Here is a 20,506-nt window from a genome sequence, read left to right as displayed (position 1 = left end):
GTACTATGTGCCCTGCCCATTGCCACTTCAGCTTACTAATCCGTCGGGCTATGTCAGCGCCTTTAGGTAGTTTACGGATCTCCTCATTTCTGATTCGATCTTGTAAAGAAACTCCGAGCATAGCCCTCTTCATAGCACGCTGTGCAACTTTGAGCTTTATATAAGGCCTATAGTGAGAGGCCACGTTTCCGAGCCATAGTCATCACTGTACATACGTACAATGTACGTCGATGTCATCACTGTACATCACCAATAGATATATTATCCCGAAATGGTGGCAGCTCATGCTTTATTTGAGACGTTTAAAAGTGCCTAGAAAAGGGACTACATAGTAATAAATAATTCAAATTTTAACCTTTTCAGTGTTAGTCTTTTGAAGAGAAATCCAGGACATTTTTTGTATTTTTTTTTAAATTATCACTATCTTTTTATCAGTTTTTTGTCCTAAAAAGTAAAAATGATGTTTTTGATGTATCCATAGTGGCTACCAATGTAGGTAAGAAGGTGCTTTATTTTAGGAAATTCATACAAGCCAATGCACAAATACCTAAGTCTTCGATTCAAATACGTTATTTATTTAAACGACCAAAATCATGTGACAATGGGTTGGCAATTAAATTTTCCTGCAAGTTGAAATTTATTACCACTCATAAAAATATACTTTAGCCTCTAAAAAAGGTTTTGTTTGCAAATATCAGTCAAGGGCCGTGAGAATAAGTCCTAGGATTTTTTCAACTTTGTACCATAGAAAAAATACAAAATCCCCTTACACATATCCACAAACAATAACACGGCAATATATCCTGTTACCTCAACACACAATGCACATTATATCCGAACAGGTCGCACGGTTGCTAATCTGTCGCTCGGGGCAAGTCATCTCTTTGTACTTTGGCGGCTACACATGGCTTTGTGCCCTTTGTTCCTCATATCACTCATTGTGGAGAGCGCTGATAAGGCGGCTTCTTGGAACGAAACATATTTCTTCATAGATTGGCAAGTTAGCAAGCACTTATTGAAATAAGTTCAAACCGATATGGCGCGTGGGAAAGCTATGGCGTTGTTGACCCGGTTGAATCATACTCGTACAATTACCTATCGTGGGGTTTTCAGAATAATCTTGAGAAAGTGGGTCATAGTACAGGGTGGCCCAGAAAGAAATGCACTTTAGAAATTTAAGGAAACAAAAACTGTACATACAAGCCTATTCAATACAAACAATCTTTTTCCTCTTTATTATACCTACCAACTTAATAAATGTATTGCATTATTACGTCGAGATATCCACGCAAGCTTAGACGGTACAAGATAAAGATCGACATGACAATTCACATAGTTTGACTTGATGCTGATACGGTATGTTTTTACTTTATTAATATTTTTATAATTATTATGAAAAATTATTATAAGCGCTTAAGCGCTCTCACAAAATTTTGACGAGTTATAAATTACTCTTTCATACTCGGATCAACTACTGTTATATTACTGACAGGATAGCTTGTGGGAGCGGGCAAATGAGAATGAGAAGTACCTAGCTTAAGCCAGTTATTTACGAGCCGTGTCAATTAACGTCTAGATTGATTTAAAATAATTCGTCTACTACCAATTAATTAGAGAGGCCCGATGCGCGGTCGCGGCGATTGATTGCGCCCGCGTGCCCATAAACAAAAACGCGGCTAATTCCATTAGGGCCGAAAACTAACCCTCAATAAATCTAAGCGAAGGAGCGCGCGATAAGCCGCCCACATTCGCCGCCCGCTCTCTCGCTCTCGCGGGAAAGCGGTTTTCCTGCGCCAGAGCGGTTTCCCAGGCCCGGCGCGAGGCCCCGCCCTCGCCGGCCAATGGCTGCAGGGGCGGGGCGCCGCGGCCCGGCCGCCCGCCGCAGTGCCTCCGCGCGCTCCGCACCGGCCGCACGCGTCACGATAACGCATATCGCGATCATTCGATAACACTATCTGATAAGGATCAGTGGCACGTGCACTGTGACATAGTGATACTATTTGGCGGAGATAGCCTGTCACCCTATTTCTCGAAGTGGATCGCAGCTTCGCAGCCTACCACGAAAGTAAGTGATTAGCGTTAGCAAACTATTTATGAGCATGCACTTCTTACTGCAATAGCATAGGCAGCAGGTACAGCCTATTTCTAATATCGAAAGCTCCTATCCATCCTCAAGTAATTATTTAACAATAAACTGAATATTTTAATACGTGTTTAATTATAGTATTTCATTATTTTTATTTTAGTGCGTTTATAGTAGGTAGGTAGGTTCTTAGATCTTTACGGTATCACATCTTAAAGTTATTCTTAAGGGATTTTATCATAATACCGATTCTATTTTTATTTCAAGCTAAGAAATAGTAAGATAAGATAGATAGCCTTATGCTCAAATTATGGCATTAAAGTTTAAATAAATAAACAAAAAATCCAGAAACTCATCTAGAATAGACTGCATCTCACTTAACACCAGCGATTGCGGTCAAATTCCTGCCTTGTCTTGCATGAAAAACGACTTCCATTCGTAATACTAATTACAATTATGTAGTGTATAGACATTTGTCTCGAGCGCACACGTCACAGCCCAGTCAGCGGTGGGGGCATTCGGCGTCCGACCGTGGTGCGGGCAGGTCGTGCTGTGTGCGTAGGCGAGCCAAATAATAATCTAATGGCGGAGATAAAGGTGTACAATACAATGGCGACAAGGATTAAAAAGGAGTGTATATAAAAAAAAAAAAAAAAAGATGTGAGTAGGTACACGTATAAGTTAAAGTTATAAATTAACTCACGGAACATTATTAAGTTCAAACAAAGTATCTATTTAGATTGTGCTTAATTAATATGAAGTGTTTACTTTAATTTTCTCAGCCACCAAAGTGTAAATGTGTGAAGAGTGATATTCCCGTTGTAATAATAAAGATAAATGATGGTGGTTTAAAATTAATTTATCGATCGGAAATAACGAAAATACTTTTTGTTGTGTGTGTTTTGCAGTAAAACGATTCTTAATATTTTACGTTAGTAACATGTACCTACATTAAGAAGTGGCTATACATATAACACACTCACAAAAATAAGCGGAAAAGTAATAATCAGTAAAATATTAAAATTATTTATTTTATACTGAAAGTTAATCTGGTCTGCGCATAGAAATATGACAGGAATTTATGATATAGTTATAAAATATGTTATGGGCTAGGTAAATATTTATTATTTAACAATCAAATTATCAGCAAAAGTTTAATTACCTATCCAGTAATACAATTACGTAAAATATAGCATATACATGCAACGTAATTAACTAGAGGAATGCTGTGATCGATCACTATCCAATAATGGTATTTATTTTTAAATTATTGATTGAATTAAAATGTTTGATACAATACGCTCAAACCAAATTAGCAGTACCCATTTTTTCTATGCTTAAAATTGGTTAATGCCATGGAAATGAATTATTTAATTACTAATAATTGTTGTACAAATCTAGATTAGTATAAACATGTTGGTGATATTTTAATATAAAATAAATTACCTTTTCCGCTCGATGGCGTATGGTGACTATAGTCACTATTAAAAATAAATCGTAATGTTATGGCAATTTATTTATTGACTTACCATAAGCGTAGGTGTATAATTATAACCCAGGTGTTAGTACTATCTATTTACTTTAATCGAGAAATGAATTAATGGAAATATTTATTTGAAATAAAACTCGTTTCACTGTTATTGATTATTATCTTGTTATATCAATATTTAGAATAAACATACGAAGATTTGTCTGTTGGCACTTTGAGTTTACAACATGTAAACGATTATGTTCACAATACCATTACCTATCTAAAGGTGCTTACTAACGGCAAAATGTCGTTACCTCATCACATAATAAAATAAATTGAATTAACAAAATAAATAATTTGCAAGGATTATACATTTACATTTATTTTTGAAACGTTTATAAACTATAACACCAACCTACGCACACATCAACCTATGCACACAAATTATAGAAGCAACATAGCAGCTATATACTGGACACATAAGAACAGTACTAAACATCAAATTGTTACATAACAGCAATTATTAAATTTAACACAATAATGGACAGTAACGTTCACGAGCGTTCAGGTAGTAAAGGATGATACGACAGAACGCTTACAGACGTCATAGTTTTGATTCGTTTAAAATTGAAACTGCTCCCAAGGCAATGTATATGAATAAGTANGTTAATTACTAAATACGGTACTTTAAACTGGATTATTTTTATTTTATTTAAATTATTATTCCATGAAATAATTATTTTCTTTAAAACAAGGAAAGGGTTGTAGTGTCTATAGCATAATGATGTATTATATCTATGCTATCATCTCAAGTGACTCAATGGAGGCAAAGCATAGGGACAAGGAAATGAAGGAATAATGTAAGGTATATACAGATAGGAAGAGAAAAGAAAAAAATATGCGAGTTAAAACCAGGGGATAAAGTTTTCATAAATAAAATTGTTTCAAAAAACTAAAAACACGCTTGTAGATAAACAGAATATCTTAAGACGAATCTAATGAGGCCAAACTCGATATGTTTACTAAAAGGTAATCCAAGGTTCCATCAGCCACTTTTTAGTCCCATCATCGGATCAGCTCGATGGAACCATAGTATTATATTGTCATATTATAAATGTACATTTAATTGCCAATTTTCATGATGTATCATCAGAAGTGCGTGTAATTCAGATTCTTAGACTTTATTACATAGATCGTTAAAAGACTTGCAAGTCGACCTAATAAAAGCGTTTTAAAAATATGACTAGAGAAAATAAATTGAGTTTGAATCGCGACATTACACACAGTAACTAAAAGTATAGGAGGATATTCAAATACATACAAAACTATTAAAAAAATAAGAGTACTAGGACAAAGGAAAGTGATGGACCAGAAGGAGGGTGTTTAATCAGAAGCTAATAGTAATATTATGGATATTGAAAATAGTAAAACAGTGAAGCAATAATGATCAAATGATTAAAACAAAGCGCCTAATAAAGAAGCGCCTCAAAAGTTAATTAAATAATAAATTGTATTTATTTCAAATTAAAACAAGGAAGGGATGTAGTGTATAGACATTTGTCTCGAGCGCACACGTCACAGCCCAGTCAGCGGTGGGGGCATTCGGCGTCCGACCGTGGTGCGGGCAGGTCGTGCTGTGTGCGTAGGCGAGCCAAATAATAATCTAATGGCGGAGATAAAGGTGTACAATACAAATTATATTCGACGTTATATGTATTAATTACTGCTGCACTGCCTCCGCAAGCTGTGCAAAAATGTAAATTTAAAACAAATGCGTTGAATTCCTAACATAGGATAAGCCCTTTTATAACTAAAAATAATGTTGCTTAAATAAATAAATACTCATATATTATTATTATTTTTCATTATAAAATAGTTTTCAAACATAAAACGAAATAAAAATTATTTTCTTTTTTATAAAAATGACCCACCGAAACCAAAATATTAAACATTGAATACTTGGACTTGTACGAAAATTTACGGCAATAAAAAAGAAATAAACTGCAGAGCAATAAAAAAACTAAAGTATGCGATGAGCAAAACGGTTAAAACGTTTCACGCGGCAGGCAGCCGAGCGCGTAAATCACTCGATCATGCGAGCAAAAAGTTAAGTGCACCGTAACACGACGCAAAAAGTGCGCCCGCAACGCGTAGGGCGGCGCCCGCCCTTCGGCATACTCTTAGTACTAGACTACTAGAATATAATAAATTGCATGTGGAACCACATTATGGCGACACTGATATTACGTTTTTGCCACTTCAATTATTAGAAAACTTATTTCTTTGGACTGTTGAACGTTGTTGAATAAAAATCGCCAATTTTGTTTACTTGGATAACATATTTATCCAGCTCTATTTTGACTGTCAAAGAAAAATACAAAACCAATTTTGATAAAATCATAATGAGTGAATTAAGATAAAAAAAAGTATTAAATAACGAATGATATAAAATAAAACAAAAAGTGGAAGTTTTTCTTCTCTGCAAGTAATGTTTTGAGGACAGGCCAATTTCTTTTATTTCAGAAAATGACAATGAATTGTCAAATGATGTTGATTATTTTCAAAGTTAAGTATTTTGCTAGAAAATATTGGCACCCTGTAATGTTCAGATGGTGGAACCGATCTCCGAATAATTGTCAGTAGGGCCAAGATATAACAACGTACGTTTAAATTCGTTACTTCACTTTATACTTAAATCTTTCTAGTTCCTTCAAAGCATTATTTAACTAGTCATAAAAATTAGGTGTTGACGAATGCAGAAAGCATGTGACTGGTCAGGTACAGCCGCGGCGCCGGGCCGTCGCGAGCTGCATTCCGCGCCGGGTCTTTGGGGGTTTAACAGTATTTATTTATTATCGTTTACTACGTATCTGTTGATGGTAATCTGCTATTTTTGCGCAGTGTTATTGGGATTACGTCACTTAAAAAGAGCATTATCTGACAGATTCAAGAATAACGTTCAGAATGTATAATTACCAACATGATGCAATAAACATATATGACTATGACTATTATAAAATATTTGGGTTGTACAAACTTTAGTAGATTAGAAATCTCACTAGCAGATTTTATCTACATCGGAGGTAGTTAGTTCATTGCAAAGAATGAATAGCTTAAAACAGATTTAATGTAAGTAAGTACCCAATTAATATGTACTTGCCATTGTTGAGCCTCAGCGTATTTAATGCCTTCAGCAAAGCAATTGTATTCGTGCTGTAAGTCTTAAAATATGTATGTCGTAAACGCTAATCTATAAGTACTGAGATATTATAAAGTATTTTATATGTTCATTCATACTTACAAAGTGACGTTTTAAGTTAACATTAACTGTGTATTTGCAAAAGCGTTATAGGTTCCACGACTATCAATGCGCAAGAGTTAGTATTATGGTGGTTGTTTGATAGAGCCCTGGCTATTAGCTTAAGCCGTTAGAGCTTGTGGCGGAGTTAATAGCAAAACTAACAACCAATCGCTGCAATCCCTGTAGTGTAAATAACTGTTATTTCTCCATAAATTTGTGAGTATAGGCAACATAATAAATGAAATTTAGAATAACAAAACCAATTATATTAGGTAGTTACCTGCTAATATTGTAGTCAAAATTCGTCTCAATTAAACTATGCTGCTATTTATTACTTGAAACTAACTGGCGCTAATTTGGGCCAACAAAAACACCCCCACATTAGTAGGGCGCGCAAAAAAGTGTGCATCACGGTGATGGACGGCCCGACCTCTATCGACAGCTATTAAGCTATCGAGGAGCCGATCGGCTGGCCGCGTGCCGGAACTGACCGTTGGGTTTTTGCACAATATGGTACTACCCGTATAAAAAAGAGATATTTGAACCAATGAAGTAGATCAGTTTTAAACTGTCCTCCTTCAACGTTGGCTTGAAATAGTAGTAGCTACTGTCGAGTCAGCTAATGATGTGCTTCGGCAGCTGCAGCGGTACAATGCAATTTATAACGTACCCTCGTTGTGGAAATCCTTAAGGGAAGTCTTTGTTCAGCAGTGAACGTCATTTGGCTGAAACGAACGTACTATAATAATTGCCTACCACAACTAATTTTCCAAAATCACTTAACTTTATCAACCTGTAAAAATGTTTCGTCAGTTTTTAATTTACTTTTTCAAAATACAACATTGCAGCGGATGCAATAAATACACGCCCGTCAGACATATGTTCAGTGCCTGTAAAATGAGGCAGCGAGGTACGCAATTAGCATAATAAGCGTTTTAATTACGTATGTACTTAAACGTCCAAGCTAACACACAAAATCTCTTCGTTATGTTTATTTTTCACATTTCTGATAATGCGATCATTATTCCACGGTGTGCCAAAAAGGAGATTCATTCAATTAACCAAGGAACCCGACAGTTTTATTAACCGTTTTTAACTTAAGGAACGCAAATCTCAATCTATATGTATTAGGCCTATCGCGGCCGAGGATCAGCGCCGCACCGGAACTGCGCCGTTTTTGTGCGGATCTGTACCTGCGGGAGGCGCCGCGTGCTTTACGTCTTTGTCCGAGTGTTTACGTTTTTACGGGTCAAATGTGAAACGAATAAGCTAAAACTGGGTTTGTTTAATAACACGGATAATTTTATACTCGCTTAGTTAGTAATCTACCGTATATTTTGAGTAGGTATAAGTGGCGTGAGTTAATTACACAATTACCGGAAAACTTGTATAAAAAGCTGATGAGGTGATTATTAGAGACAGGTCAGAAATTTGTCATTTTTTGCATTTACGAGTAAACAACCGGGAATATTATAAATCATCGCACAATACCGTGACAATACTTAATACGAGTATGATACATTTTATAAGAAACCACAACGTTAACGAGACCTTTTAGGGAGGGTGCCATCTAATAACCCATATAACATTTCAATTATCCCTATCCTCTACAACGTATCTATTACGCCCCTTCGCAAATATGCGCGGTCATGGTCGTGATGTTTGTTTGTGTGTCCGCCCCCCGCGCCCCGCGCCCCGGGTGTCGTCATCGGGCATTTATCAGGTGGGCGCGAGGGTTGGAGCACTTCGCACTTAGCGCCGGAACTTTCGATGCAGCCGATGATAGTGATGGCACACCTTGATACTTGATTTACAAACTTATAATGGCAACAGCATATTAATACTACCACAAAAATAATTAACATTAAAAACAAGTTCATGTAGTACACATCTGATGATTTTGTAACCAAAAACATTTTGAGAACGTTCCAACGTTATAAAAATATCAACCGTAAAGTAAAGGCTAAGCTTAGAAAATATAAACATTACATAATTAAACATGCGCGCTCCTGCAAAATTACACTAAGATTATGCTCGTAAATGCAAATCTCCACATCACATATGAAATTTACATTAAGCACAAGTCTCGGTCAGCAATATGTTGTGTAGTAAATGGTTAAGTGAAGACGTTTTCTAGTCGTCCTGATGCACTGGAAAAATATCTGATATCTCACTGATTTAAACTAGGTACTACTTATAGTGGTAACATATCTAAGCAACTAGTATGCCTAATGCGGCATCCTTTGTTGCAAACAGTGAAGAAATTAAAAAGATCCTCGAAATATTTTTTCTGATTTTAATATAATAAATAAATAATCTTGTGTACAATCTAAAGCTCAAAATATAGATACACTCTTCTTAAGACTGGTAATCACATTTACATACAACATTGTAAGTAAAAGGCTGGGTTGCACCAACTTACTACCTACTTTGACTTTAACAAACGTCAAAAATCTGTCAAACTCCAAACAAAAAACACCGGTTATCGTTATAGTTACGGTCAAAGTTAGGTTGTGCAACCTGCAACTCAGCGTAAGACAGTCGACGTCAAGGTAAAGAATATTTTTGTCATCCTTTTAGGTGGTAATTTTTATTTTATTTATCTTATTTACCTATTGCACCATAATTCTGAGAATAATCAGTTAAAAAGTAACGAAAAAACATTTATTTATTTATTTATTTAAGACTTATATGCACATAGAACGGTGTACATAAGGTGGACTTAATACCTTTCGGCATTTTCCTCCAGTCGACCTTGTCAACCTTAACCATATACTTCCTCCAGTAAACATATGTTTACTGTAGCTTTTTAAAATTACATGTAAAATAGAAATTGCACGACACTTGTACATTTATAAAAACAAACTCGTTTGAGACAGACCCACCATCTAAAATAGAATCGAATAATTTAACCGCCTCACAGGAAATAAAATACACGTGTTATGAATTCGTTCGAGTTCGCATGCAAATTGAAAGCGTTACGTTTGTCAGATGTTCTTTTTATACATTTAAGTTGTCTCAATGTCACCAACTCACATATTATGTCCTAGAATTTGTAGTCATTTGTTTTGTGGCTCTTTACAACGCGAGATGGCATGCGAGCGTTTCATTGGACAATATCATTCCAATAAATTTGCTATGAAAATAACCTAGCTAAATTCCGAGTTTTATTTTAAACAGCTTTGCCTCTTCGTACATTATGTACTTCTACTTAGTTAAGGTTGATACGAGTATTTTTGTTATCACTTCACTATTCATGAGATATACTCGTAGATATAATGTAGCATACTAGAGATAATAATTGTTGATGTTATTTAAAGAAGAAGTGGTATTCATTAGAACATAAACAGTATAGAAATCTTAAATAAATGTAGCGTACAACGAATTCGAAAATCATAATGCAGATCTAAATATTTTGAAGTTTTAAGTTTAAATAGTTGTTCATGAAATATCACGAGTTTTATCGTATCGCCACACTACCGTATCCACACATCTAGACTGATATGGTTTACTTAAACGACAAACTTATTATGACACAAAAGGACTTGATACAAACACAAATCAAGAATAGTTTACTAAAAATTAAAGTATTACACGATGGAAAATAAGTCACTGCTACTAAATTACATGCAGTTACCTAAAATTAAAATAATTTCTTCTATGTGTGTGTTTTAATAACTGGGGTCACAAACAAAACCATCATAAAATCAAGAACATTGCACAAGATTTTTTTTGGACAATGGCTTTCAGACATGTACGTACGGGTGTGTCACAATTAACCGAACTTTTGTTACTAAATTGCGATTATTTAAAATAGGCATCAAAATTATAACTACATAATACTGCCTACAGTTTTTGTGTCAGTGAGTGAAAGTACATCTACAATAGAAAGGGACATTTAGAGTTCTTATCGTCTATAGAATTTCTTTTGAAAGCAAATTGCGCTTCCATACAACTTGGTTGGTACTAAATGCTTTACGAGTCAATTACTTGTGGTCAATCATAAATGAGCTTTTTGGTTCTATTGTTTTGTATATTACGTTATCCACCTTCAAGTATCAAGACCTTTTTGTTGAGGTAACGGAAAAAAATGTATGGCGCCTGCGCATTAGGAGCCTTGTTATTTATGTGGGTCCGTAGGGTTACAGTCTATCCTGCTCGCTTGCACTGATAGGAGTACGGTCTTCTCGCTCGCACGCTCAGTCCCCGCCTGGACAGCTCATCGTGATTGTCTGCGCGGTTGGTGTTACCAGATATGTTGCGGAACATTTTAGGATAAAGACTACAAATAAGTATTTGCAGTACCTCACATAGTAACCTCTTAAAGAGAGAGAGCTTAAAATATTTAGTGTTATTAAAGTACATTAATTTGTAATCAATTTATTTAAAACACCATACATTAGAATTAACTTTTTTATAAACAGGGTAAAATAAGTTTAAAAAAAATATTTAATAAGAAGTTGAAATTGTGAATACAACGCTGCATGAGTAATAAATCCCATCCAGGAGAATACAGCACATGCCACATGGTAACACTATCATGACGTCACAGGCGACGGCGTTTGCGCAATTTGGCTCGTGCGACATTCGTAACAATGCTATCCCTTTTCGCGACAGGTAGTTAATCTGATATGGATAAAAAAAGTCCAGCATGTTTTATTCATTTAAGTTATTTCGAAGTAAAGTGCGTTTTCTGAAGGCTCGGACACCCATTGACAGATTTATGACACCAATGCTCGCGAGTGACGATAAGCACTATAAGTGGACCGTATGGTCGCGTAAATAATACATTTTATGTATAAAGTAGTGTTATGAATAAATCATAATATCACTTTTACTCTAAAGCCAACAGTTAAATTAAAAGAAGAAAATACGCAAACATTAATTCATTAATTTAAAGAAAAAAAGCCTCGCGAGGTTTTATGGGCTATGCCTGAATTAAGTACCTTTTATTTATTTTATTTATATATTTAAAGTTATAAGCTAACCCAAATTAATACAAACGTTCATTTTCTCAAGATTCAAGTTCTCATACTCGTGACACACTCACCAAATACTTGGAAGTAATTACTGATAAAATGTACCTGTTGCTAAGAACTTCATACACACTTTGAACCAACGACAGGTACGGGTTAAGGCTAGAAAAAAAGGCGATTCAGGGCTTAGCTGTGGGGTAAACAAAAGCAGAGAGAGAAAGGTAGCGTGCCTCGTGGGAAAATATGACGATTGTTTACAAGAATACGAATAGAAGTAAATGTAAATTATCTATTTTGAAGTTAAAGGTTACAAGAACAAAATAAATGTTGTATAGCGCCCGTAGCGACTACTTCATAGATTTTTTGACGAACTCCCTAGCGAGCTACTCGATAATTGGGATGATGACTGGGTAATGAAACCGAAAGTCTTTTTAGTCTGTCAGACAGATAATAAAAAAATATTGGACACGTATTTTAATTTTTTTTCATAATCGTATAATTACAGTGTTATATTGAATTGAGCTGAAATGTCGCGCGACATTTCAACTCGATGTAGCACTATTATTATTAAAATTTAATTATGAAAGAAAATAAAAAATACGAGTTATTTTCTAATTACTAATTATCTGTTTGACGGACAAATAATTGAAATTTTGTCATCTAGCCTTAAACTAATCGTTTCGTAGTACTCGATACGCGTTGATGTCTTTTGAATGACGAATCCAATTCTGTCGTACGTAGCAATACATTTTATTTAAATATATTGCTACGACCGAATATACAGGGTGCCCCGTAAAGAGCAGTATGAGAATCCGTCATACGTCATACATAGTTTTCATAATTGTTTAAATAAAATTAGTTTAATAGCTGTAAATATGATTAGATTTATAGATGCACATGATTGTAACAAATCAAATTATACTTGTTTATCACACGGGACCGCCTCGCTTTGATAACTATGTTAATGATATTGCAAAAAATATATTAACATGCTTAAGGTTTGCTCGCGCTTTCCTCTTATCTAGTACATATTGCGATAGCTTATCTAGATCTGTGTTAAAGCGTTTATCTTACACATATTATGTACCTACATTATACCTACTTGTCACAAATATGATTAAATAGTAGATTTAATAGAAAGCTATTAATAGATTTTTTAAAATTCAAACTGTAACATGAAAACACAGGGTGTTTTATACTTGATTAAACAAAAAGGGTTGATTCCACTATTCAAATGCAACTACTTTTTCTGTAGGACCAATATTATTTAAAAGAAATTACATCCCCAGTCTTCATATTAAATAACGGAACGCTGAAAATTTTGTAGGGAAAGGTTGTTTTAATACATAATTTAAACTTCGTTCTCGATAGTATAGCAGTAAAATCAACCCGTTTTGTTTGATCAAGAATAAAAATAACATACTGTAGTATAGTCGTCGAAAATTTAAATTGTATGTTTTGTTATAATCAATGGACAAGTTTCGTGATAATAATAATAATAATAATAAAAGCTTGTAATAAATACACTTTATTGCACACCAAATAAATAACATAACAGAAAGAAAAGGAACACACAAGGTACAATTAGGCGGTCTTATCGCTATGAAGCTATGATGTTGAAAACATTAGATTTCACTGGATTAAAATATAGACCAAAACTAAAAAGCCGGTGAAGTTATTTTTGAAATCCATCAAGAAATGGCTGAGAAATTAATTATTTAATTACCTCCACATTTTCGCGTGGAACTTAAAAATAGGCGGTGCCGGGACGTCAGGCCACTTGTTTAGATTTCAATCACAACGCTTACCACCCATAACGCATTGTCGAGGTCGAGAATGACAGTATAATGTCAAAGTATTTTTTTTTTCTTTTTAAATATGGTCAGGTCTTGGATATGTCAAAAAAGGTTACACAATTTTACTAAGAAAGAATCTTGTGTGACCCTGGCTGAAAAATTAAAAACTACTAGATTTAAAAAAAAATTAGAGCTGTCAACAGCACTGGACCACTATTTGTACTTCGAATGACTGTCGTGACTACTTCGAATCAAAATGGCGCGAATTTTGTTATGCGCAACTTTAGGGCCCTGTAACTTTTGTATTTCTAGAGATCTTTTCATGATTCATTCACAATTATTATTAGTTTTACTTATACATATATTAAAAGGAAAAAAAATTGAAACTTGTCCGTCCACTGTCGCTTTGAAAATCATCTGAATATAATCGATATGAACAGTAACAGTAGTTTTTTATCCCAATACCTTCAGTCACCGGCGGAAGCATATTTTTATCATCCATGAAATAACATTAAAACGGTCCGGCGACAAAAAGAGAAGTTCCCGAGCAGGTCACCGCGCGGCGCTGTCAAAGGGCTCGCGCCGGCGCCGGCGCCGACATCACGCGACACTTGACACTATTGATGGTCGGACAATTGACATATAAAATATATTTCACTGTAACAATATTCCTACTCGATTCCGTGGAGGGTAGTTGAACGGGAAGCATGGTCGATCTGTTTTAATCGTTTCAATTTATTATTTAATGGACTTTAGTGTAAAAATTTGGTGTTATTTTGTGTTCTAAAGTGCAGTGAAGTGGTAAATTATAAAAAACATTGAAATACTTCGAGTTTGAGCGCGCATCGAGTGTCGAGTGGGTTGTCGTCTGAACAACCCGCTTTGGACCCGGTGGCGTCTTGAAACCTGCTTACGGGCATACTTAACTCCACGGAATCCATGAAAAATCAATAGAACTGAAACACCCACGTTCTATTGATAACTATGTCAATTTTCACTCGACATTGGCAGAAATAAACCTCCCAGAGAGGTTTGGTTGCCATAAAAAAAAAAAAAAATTCCTACTCGCCTGCGACGTGTTAGGAATCAATTTATTTTATAGTACAACATTTTTTAAATTCGGACCGTGAAAACTATAGTTGCTATAAATTGTTTGGCTATATTAAATCAACTTACTACTGGCATTAACAAGTATCATTAACCTGTAATTTCTTTGTAAAAGTTTTGTTGATACGATGACATTGATACTTAGCAGACAATTAAATGTTAATGACAATTAAAACAAATAATCGGTCAAGTGCGAGTCGGACTCGCGCACCGAGGGTTTCGTACAAACCTGTAGTTGTTTAAGTGTATGTTTTTTGCAATTTTTCCTTTATACAACGTGTCCCAAAATTCAAGGATAAGCCGGCGCTGCAGGGTTGAATTTTGGGACACGTTATATGTTCTTTAAGACGTTGCTTCATACCAAATTCCAAGATTCTGAGTTCACGGGAAGTACCCTGTAGGTTTGATTCCCTTGTGAGTGTCGTGTAATTTTTTTATTGCGTTGGCTTAGAAGTTTTACAGCTCCAAGGGACAGTAGACCTGAATATTTGATATGAATTTCAGCGTGATACCTCTATGCATTCATGAGGAAAGGAAAATGTTTTTTAAATAAATCAAAAAATAGTTACTAGATCTCGTTGAAATCAATTTTCGTTGGAAGTTTGCATGGTAATGTACATCATATTATTTTCTTTAGTTATCATTATCTTTTTATAGAAATTACAGGGGGGGGGACACACACATTTTTCAGACGACAGACGGACGGACAGACAACGAATTTATAAGGGTTCCGTTTTTTCCCATTTGGCTACGGAACCCTAAAAACACATCGTTTTAGTTTTATATGTATGTATATTAATAAATCATTGTAACGTTTGTATGTGCTCAGGAAGTCCGGATAATTACCTCAGGTTGATATGAACTGCAGTTCAGTGCACTGAATTCAAAGTATTTTTTTATCTTGGTTTATATTAAGATTTTTGGATATCTACAAAATGGTGGTTGAGGTTATCTAATTTACTGACTGCGATTAATGTTGACTAACATAGTTATTTGCATTCACTACATATTATTAGACGTATTTATTTAAAATTATATTATAGATATTTATACCCTTACTTATTCATAATAATGCAAACAGCTTATTAAACCTATTTTAACTATTGCACTGTTTTATCTCGCTTCTACTTGGCGCTGTCATCATTTGATTAATTGAGTTAAAATAGGTTTATTATGCTGTTCGCCTTATTATGAATAAGGGTAATAATAATAAGCAATATTGGGAAATAGCAAACGTATTATGAAATCACAGTAAATACATTTTATCAAATTATGTTACGAGAATGATTTTAAATTTTAAATTTGAAATGTTAGCTAGCTTCAAGCAAAAATATCAAATTATTTTATCATTTATTTCTGTCTTATATTTAGGTACAAGCGGCTAGATCTAATGATCTTAATTAGTGTCGAGTGTGCGCAATCGTTCGCGAATGCGAGTTAAATGGGCGTTTGTTTTGCGCATAGTCGCCGCTGCTGGTTCCTTCACGGCGCGCGCGCAGATTAGATCCGCTAAAGAGCGCACAATACGCAATTTAGTCGATGCGAAAACTACGGACTGATTAACTGTCTCCGCGATCGTAGGTTAAGGATAACAGCCACGCACAGGCGAGCGTGACACGCACAACAAAGATGCTTTCTTGATATAGTTGACTTGTTACTTATTATAAATAAACAAAATTAACTTTTAAATTAAATCTATCAACATTAAAAGATATTTTACATCAGATATGCTACTTTACGTACATACTGTATCCAAGAGTGTGGATTGGTGGTGGATTGCAATATTTATAAAATCCTACTAATATTTCCTACTAATATTATAAATGCGAAAGTTTGGAAGTCTGGAAGGATGTTTGTTACTCTTTCACGCAAAAACTACTAAATGGATTTTTATGAAATTTTACAGTATTATTGTTTATAACCCAGAATATCATATCCCAACTAATATTATAAATGCGAAAGTAACTCTGTCTGTCTGTCTGTCTGTCTGTTACGCTTTCCCGCTTAAACCTCGCAACCGATTTTGATGAAATTTGGCATAGAGATAGTTTGAGTCCCGGGAAAGAACATAGGATAGTTTATATCCCGGTTTTTGAAACAGGGACGCGCGCGATAAAGTTTTTCTGTGACAGACAAAATTCCACGCGGGCGAAGCCGCGGGCGGAAAGCTAGTAGACTATAATTTATAACGATATGTGACAAATTACACGCGGGTGAAGCGGCGGGCAAAAGTTGGTACATAATATAGTAATGTTTTAATATTGTAATCAAATGCAATACGCTTTATTTCTTTTTATTGTATCCTATCCTGCTTATAATATTATAAATGCGAAAGTTTGTGTGAATGTCTGGATGTTTGTTACTCTTTCACGCAAAAACTACTGAACGGATTTTTATGAAATTTTACAGTATTATTGTTTATAACCCAGAATAACATATAGGCTATAATTTATGACGATCTGTGACAAACTAAATATCACGCGGGTGAAACCGCGGGCAAAAGCTATTGTTCAATAATTTTTGGAAATGAAAAAGGAAATGCACATAATTTTTATCTGAAAAAAAAATATCCTACTTGTCACTTGAATCCAAGTAAGTACGTACTGTTTTTGAGTAGGTAGACTAACAAATTGTGCTGGCGGTTTTATATAGGCTGTATTAGACGAACCGTCAACTAAATAAATACTTATATCAGTCTCTGACCGGGGTCAGCGCTCGCGATATCGCAGACTCGAAGGCTTTATAATTCGTCGCGGAGAGTTAATAAGATAATAAATACGAGCAAATTGTGAAATGAAAACTGTCTACTTCCTGTTTTACGACATTGCATTATTTTTATAAGAATACATAGTTATTTAAGAACGGGAAATGTAATCAAATGTAAATAAGTGAATAAAAATCTTGCCACTACGACAAATTTCTTCACACACGAATAGCACGGTAGATATTTTTTGTAAGATACAGTCAAGTACAGGGAGATTCTCTTATAACACTCAATAAAAACAATTATGAATGTATGAATGTAACATGTCACCATTTTACCTTACCATTTTACCTATGATTCACAATCAATGATTTTGTATTTGTATTTTGAATTATTTTCAATCAATATATCTGCATAAGTTCAATGGTGAATGTCAAAGGTTCCATCGAATACATAAACTTCACCAATGCCTAATAAAACGTGAGCCAGTCGGTACCGAAGCATGAGTCTGGAATTGGATAGTTATTATCGTCATAGCAACCAAATGTCCCCGCATAAATTAGACATTTCGAATATCGAAGGGTTAATACGGCGTCGCGGCTAATCTGCGGCGGCTCTGAAGCGCCGCCCGAAAGCCTTTCCGTGTTCGACCCCGCGCCCGCGCCCCCCGCCCGCCCGCGCCGCCCGCGCCGCGCCACAATTAAACCTGATGAATTAACGCCGGCACCGAGTTATCAAATCGGGATTTACACTAGCCGACTTTGGGCAAGTGAATGGTTGGGGGATAGTCAGGTGTATTATACCCAAAAATATGCAAGCAGTCATGATGTATCGTTCGTCATCTTAAGGGTTACCAACTATTTTTGGTTCTACCCCCGAACTGGAAAAAAGTGTATTTTATGTAATGTAACTTAGTTTTTATTTTATTCTAAAACAAGTGTTTAGATAAGTAACAAAATACATAGATATAGAAGAGCCTCACTTCCTGGCACAGGTATATTTTTACCTAAAAGGAAGTTGGTCAATATTTTAATTATTGTAAACCGTTTTATATTATGAAATAAATTATTTAATTAATCTATCTATCTGTTTATCTGAACAGCTACGAGTAGGTAAATAAAATATTATTACGTCCATGAGACTACAAAAATCAGTTTCATAAATTGATTTTTATTCACTTGAGTACACTCGTATCGTACAATATAACTGATTTCATATTGAAATATTTAGTCTTTTTTTCCATAATTTGAGAGATGATAGATATTATTATTTACAAAACCACACAAAACTAACACATAATTACAAGACTTAGGTCGAATTATTATCTAGCAAGCAATCTTTTCCATATAATTTAAAATACTATTAATGAAATTGCAATGTGTTGGGTTGGCATTATGGCTACATTTTAATAAACCGTTTTCTATACTATTTTATTTTATTGAATAATAAAAATTAAAATTAAATTGTGGAATATTCTTGTAAACAATCAAGGTACTAAGCATATTCGTGTTATTTTATTTATTTCAACCTGTATGTACTACTGTGTGTGCCAGCAGTTGCTATCCAATATGCTGACATGGGATGGGCCTAAAGGTCAATGCTAATTGTCAGACACGTTGATAAAAAGGCAAAGTAATTCTTTTGAAGGATAATAGACATGACAGAGACAAGGTGTCTAAGTAAAACTACTTATACGCGTTACAAAAATACGCAGTTATCAGTCTTTTATCAATAAATGACTAGCTGAATTAATTAACCACAAGAAACAATAAATCTTAATATTTTTTCTTCAAAAGTTTATCTCATTAGGTAAATAATTCATAAATAAAATTCATGTAACTCATAGTACGAGTAAAAGACCATATGCATAGAAGACTTAGTTACTGTCTTGCAATAATACAAGGTAGAATTTCGTAATGCCACCTGATGGAAAAGTACTCTTAATACTGTACATAGAAAATTTTACTCAAAGAAAACATTCCTTAATTTTTAAGAGAGAGAACTGAATGCAGTCTGTATTCAGAGATTTACACACTTTCACATAAGTATAGTACTCTGATATCTTGTATAATTATAATTGTGTAAGCCGATTGGTGTAGTGGTTCGAAACCGACTACTTACTATGCCGAGAGGTCGCGGGTTCGATTCCCGCACAGTACAAACATTTGTGTGCATGAACATATTTCTTTGTATTGGACTGTTTTCTATGTATGATTGTATATGTATTTACAAAAAAAGTATTTAAGTATTTTTTTTTTATCCTTTGTCTAGTACCCATAGTACAAGCTTTGCCTAGTTTATGACTAGCAAAATGTCCAATAATATTTATTTTATAATAGGTGCAGTTGTTTGTGCAAAAAAATGTACACATTATAACATGATATTCCTGCCAACACTCTAACAGAGCACCTACCTACTTTCTGTAGCCTACATGAGTCAAACAGAACTATCATTAGTTACTCGTCCAACAATAAAACTTCAAGCAAAAAATGCAACATTGATTCAAAACTCAATAAATCAGTCAGATGTGTAGGTCTATCGGTAATTGATAAAATGTATTTTCTTTGAGTGACTTAACAATGGGTCACAAATTAGAATCAATTTCCAGATTACATTAAAGTAACTAAATTCAACATCCATAACAGATATGTATTTACTGCTACATTCATTTGTTTATCTGCAATATTTAGATACGAGCATACTCGTATCTAAATATGGCATGTGCCAATAAATCAATACTGCGAGTCTGCGACAATGGCTTTGAGAACACGTTTTGAAATAACTCACTGATTTGTTTGTTGCCTTAAATATAGGTGTTTTTTTAAATAAATACTACATTTTTTCAAAGTAAATAGTTACATTCGAAATGATTTGAATAAGTATTTCATTAAAATTAAATATATTCTAAAACTTAAAATATCCTTCGTGCAGTAATAAGTATGATCACTAGGTTTTGTAGGAAATTATGATAATCAACTGTAATAAACACTAGCATTAAGTAAGGAAATAAAAGATATGGTGAAATAGTACTATGTAGCCATTTCGAGAATCTGTCATTCCTAGACTGA

General features: G+C 34.5%; 1 protein-coding gene across 2 annotated transcripts in view; it reads left to right on the top strand.

The window, feature by feature from the left end:
- Nucleotides 1-2,047: 2,047 nt before the first annotated feature.
- The window catches only part of LOC114350680 (GATA-binding factor A), a 59,877-nt gene continuing 41,418 nt past the window's right edge, over nucleotides 2,048-20,506 (top strand). For both annotated transcript variants that reach the window (XM_028301576.1, XM_028301575.1), the window contains exon 1: nucleotides 2,048-2,065. The gene's annotated coding sequence lies outside the window, so the exon portion shown is untranslated. The remainder of the gene's footprint in view (nucleotides 2,066-20,506) is intronic.

Source organism: Ostrinia furnacalis, unplaced genomic scaffold (assembly GCF_004193835.3).
Source record: "Ostrinia furnacalis isolate ACB-3 unplaced genomic scaffold, ASM419383v2 OfSCF0954, whole genome shotgun sequence".
In the NCBI taxonomy this organism is placed as follows: Eukaryota; Metazoa; Arthropoda; class Insecta; order Lepidoptera; family Crambidae; genus Ostrinia; species Ostrinia furnacalis.
Note: the sequence above shows the minus strand (reverse complement) of the source record. Positions and strands in the feature narration are given on the sequence as shown.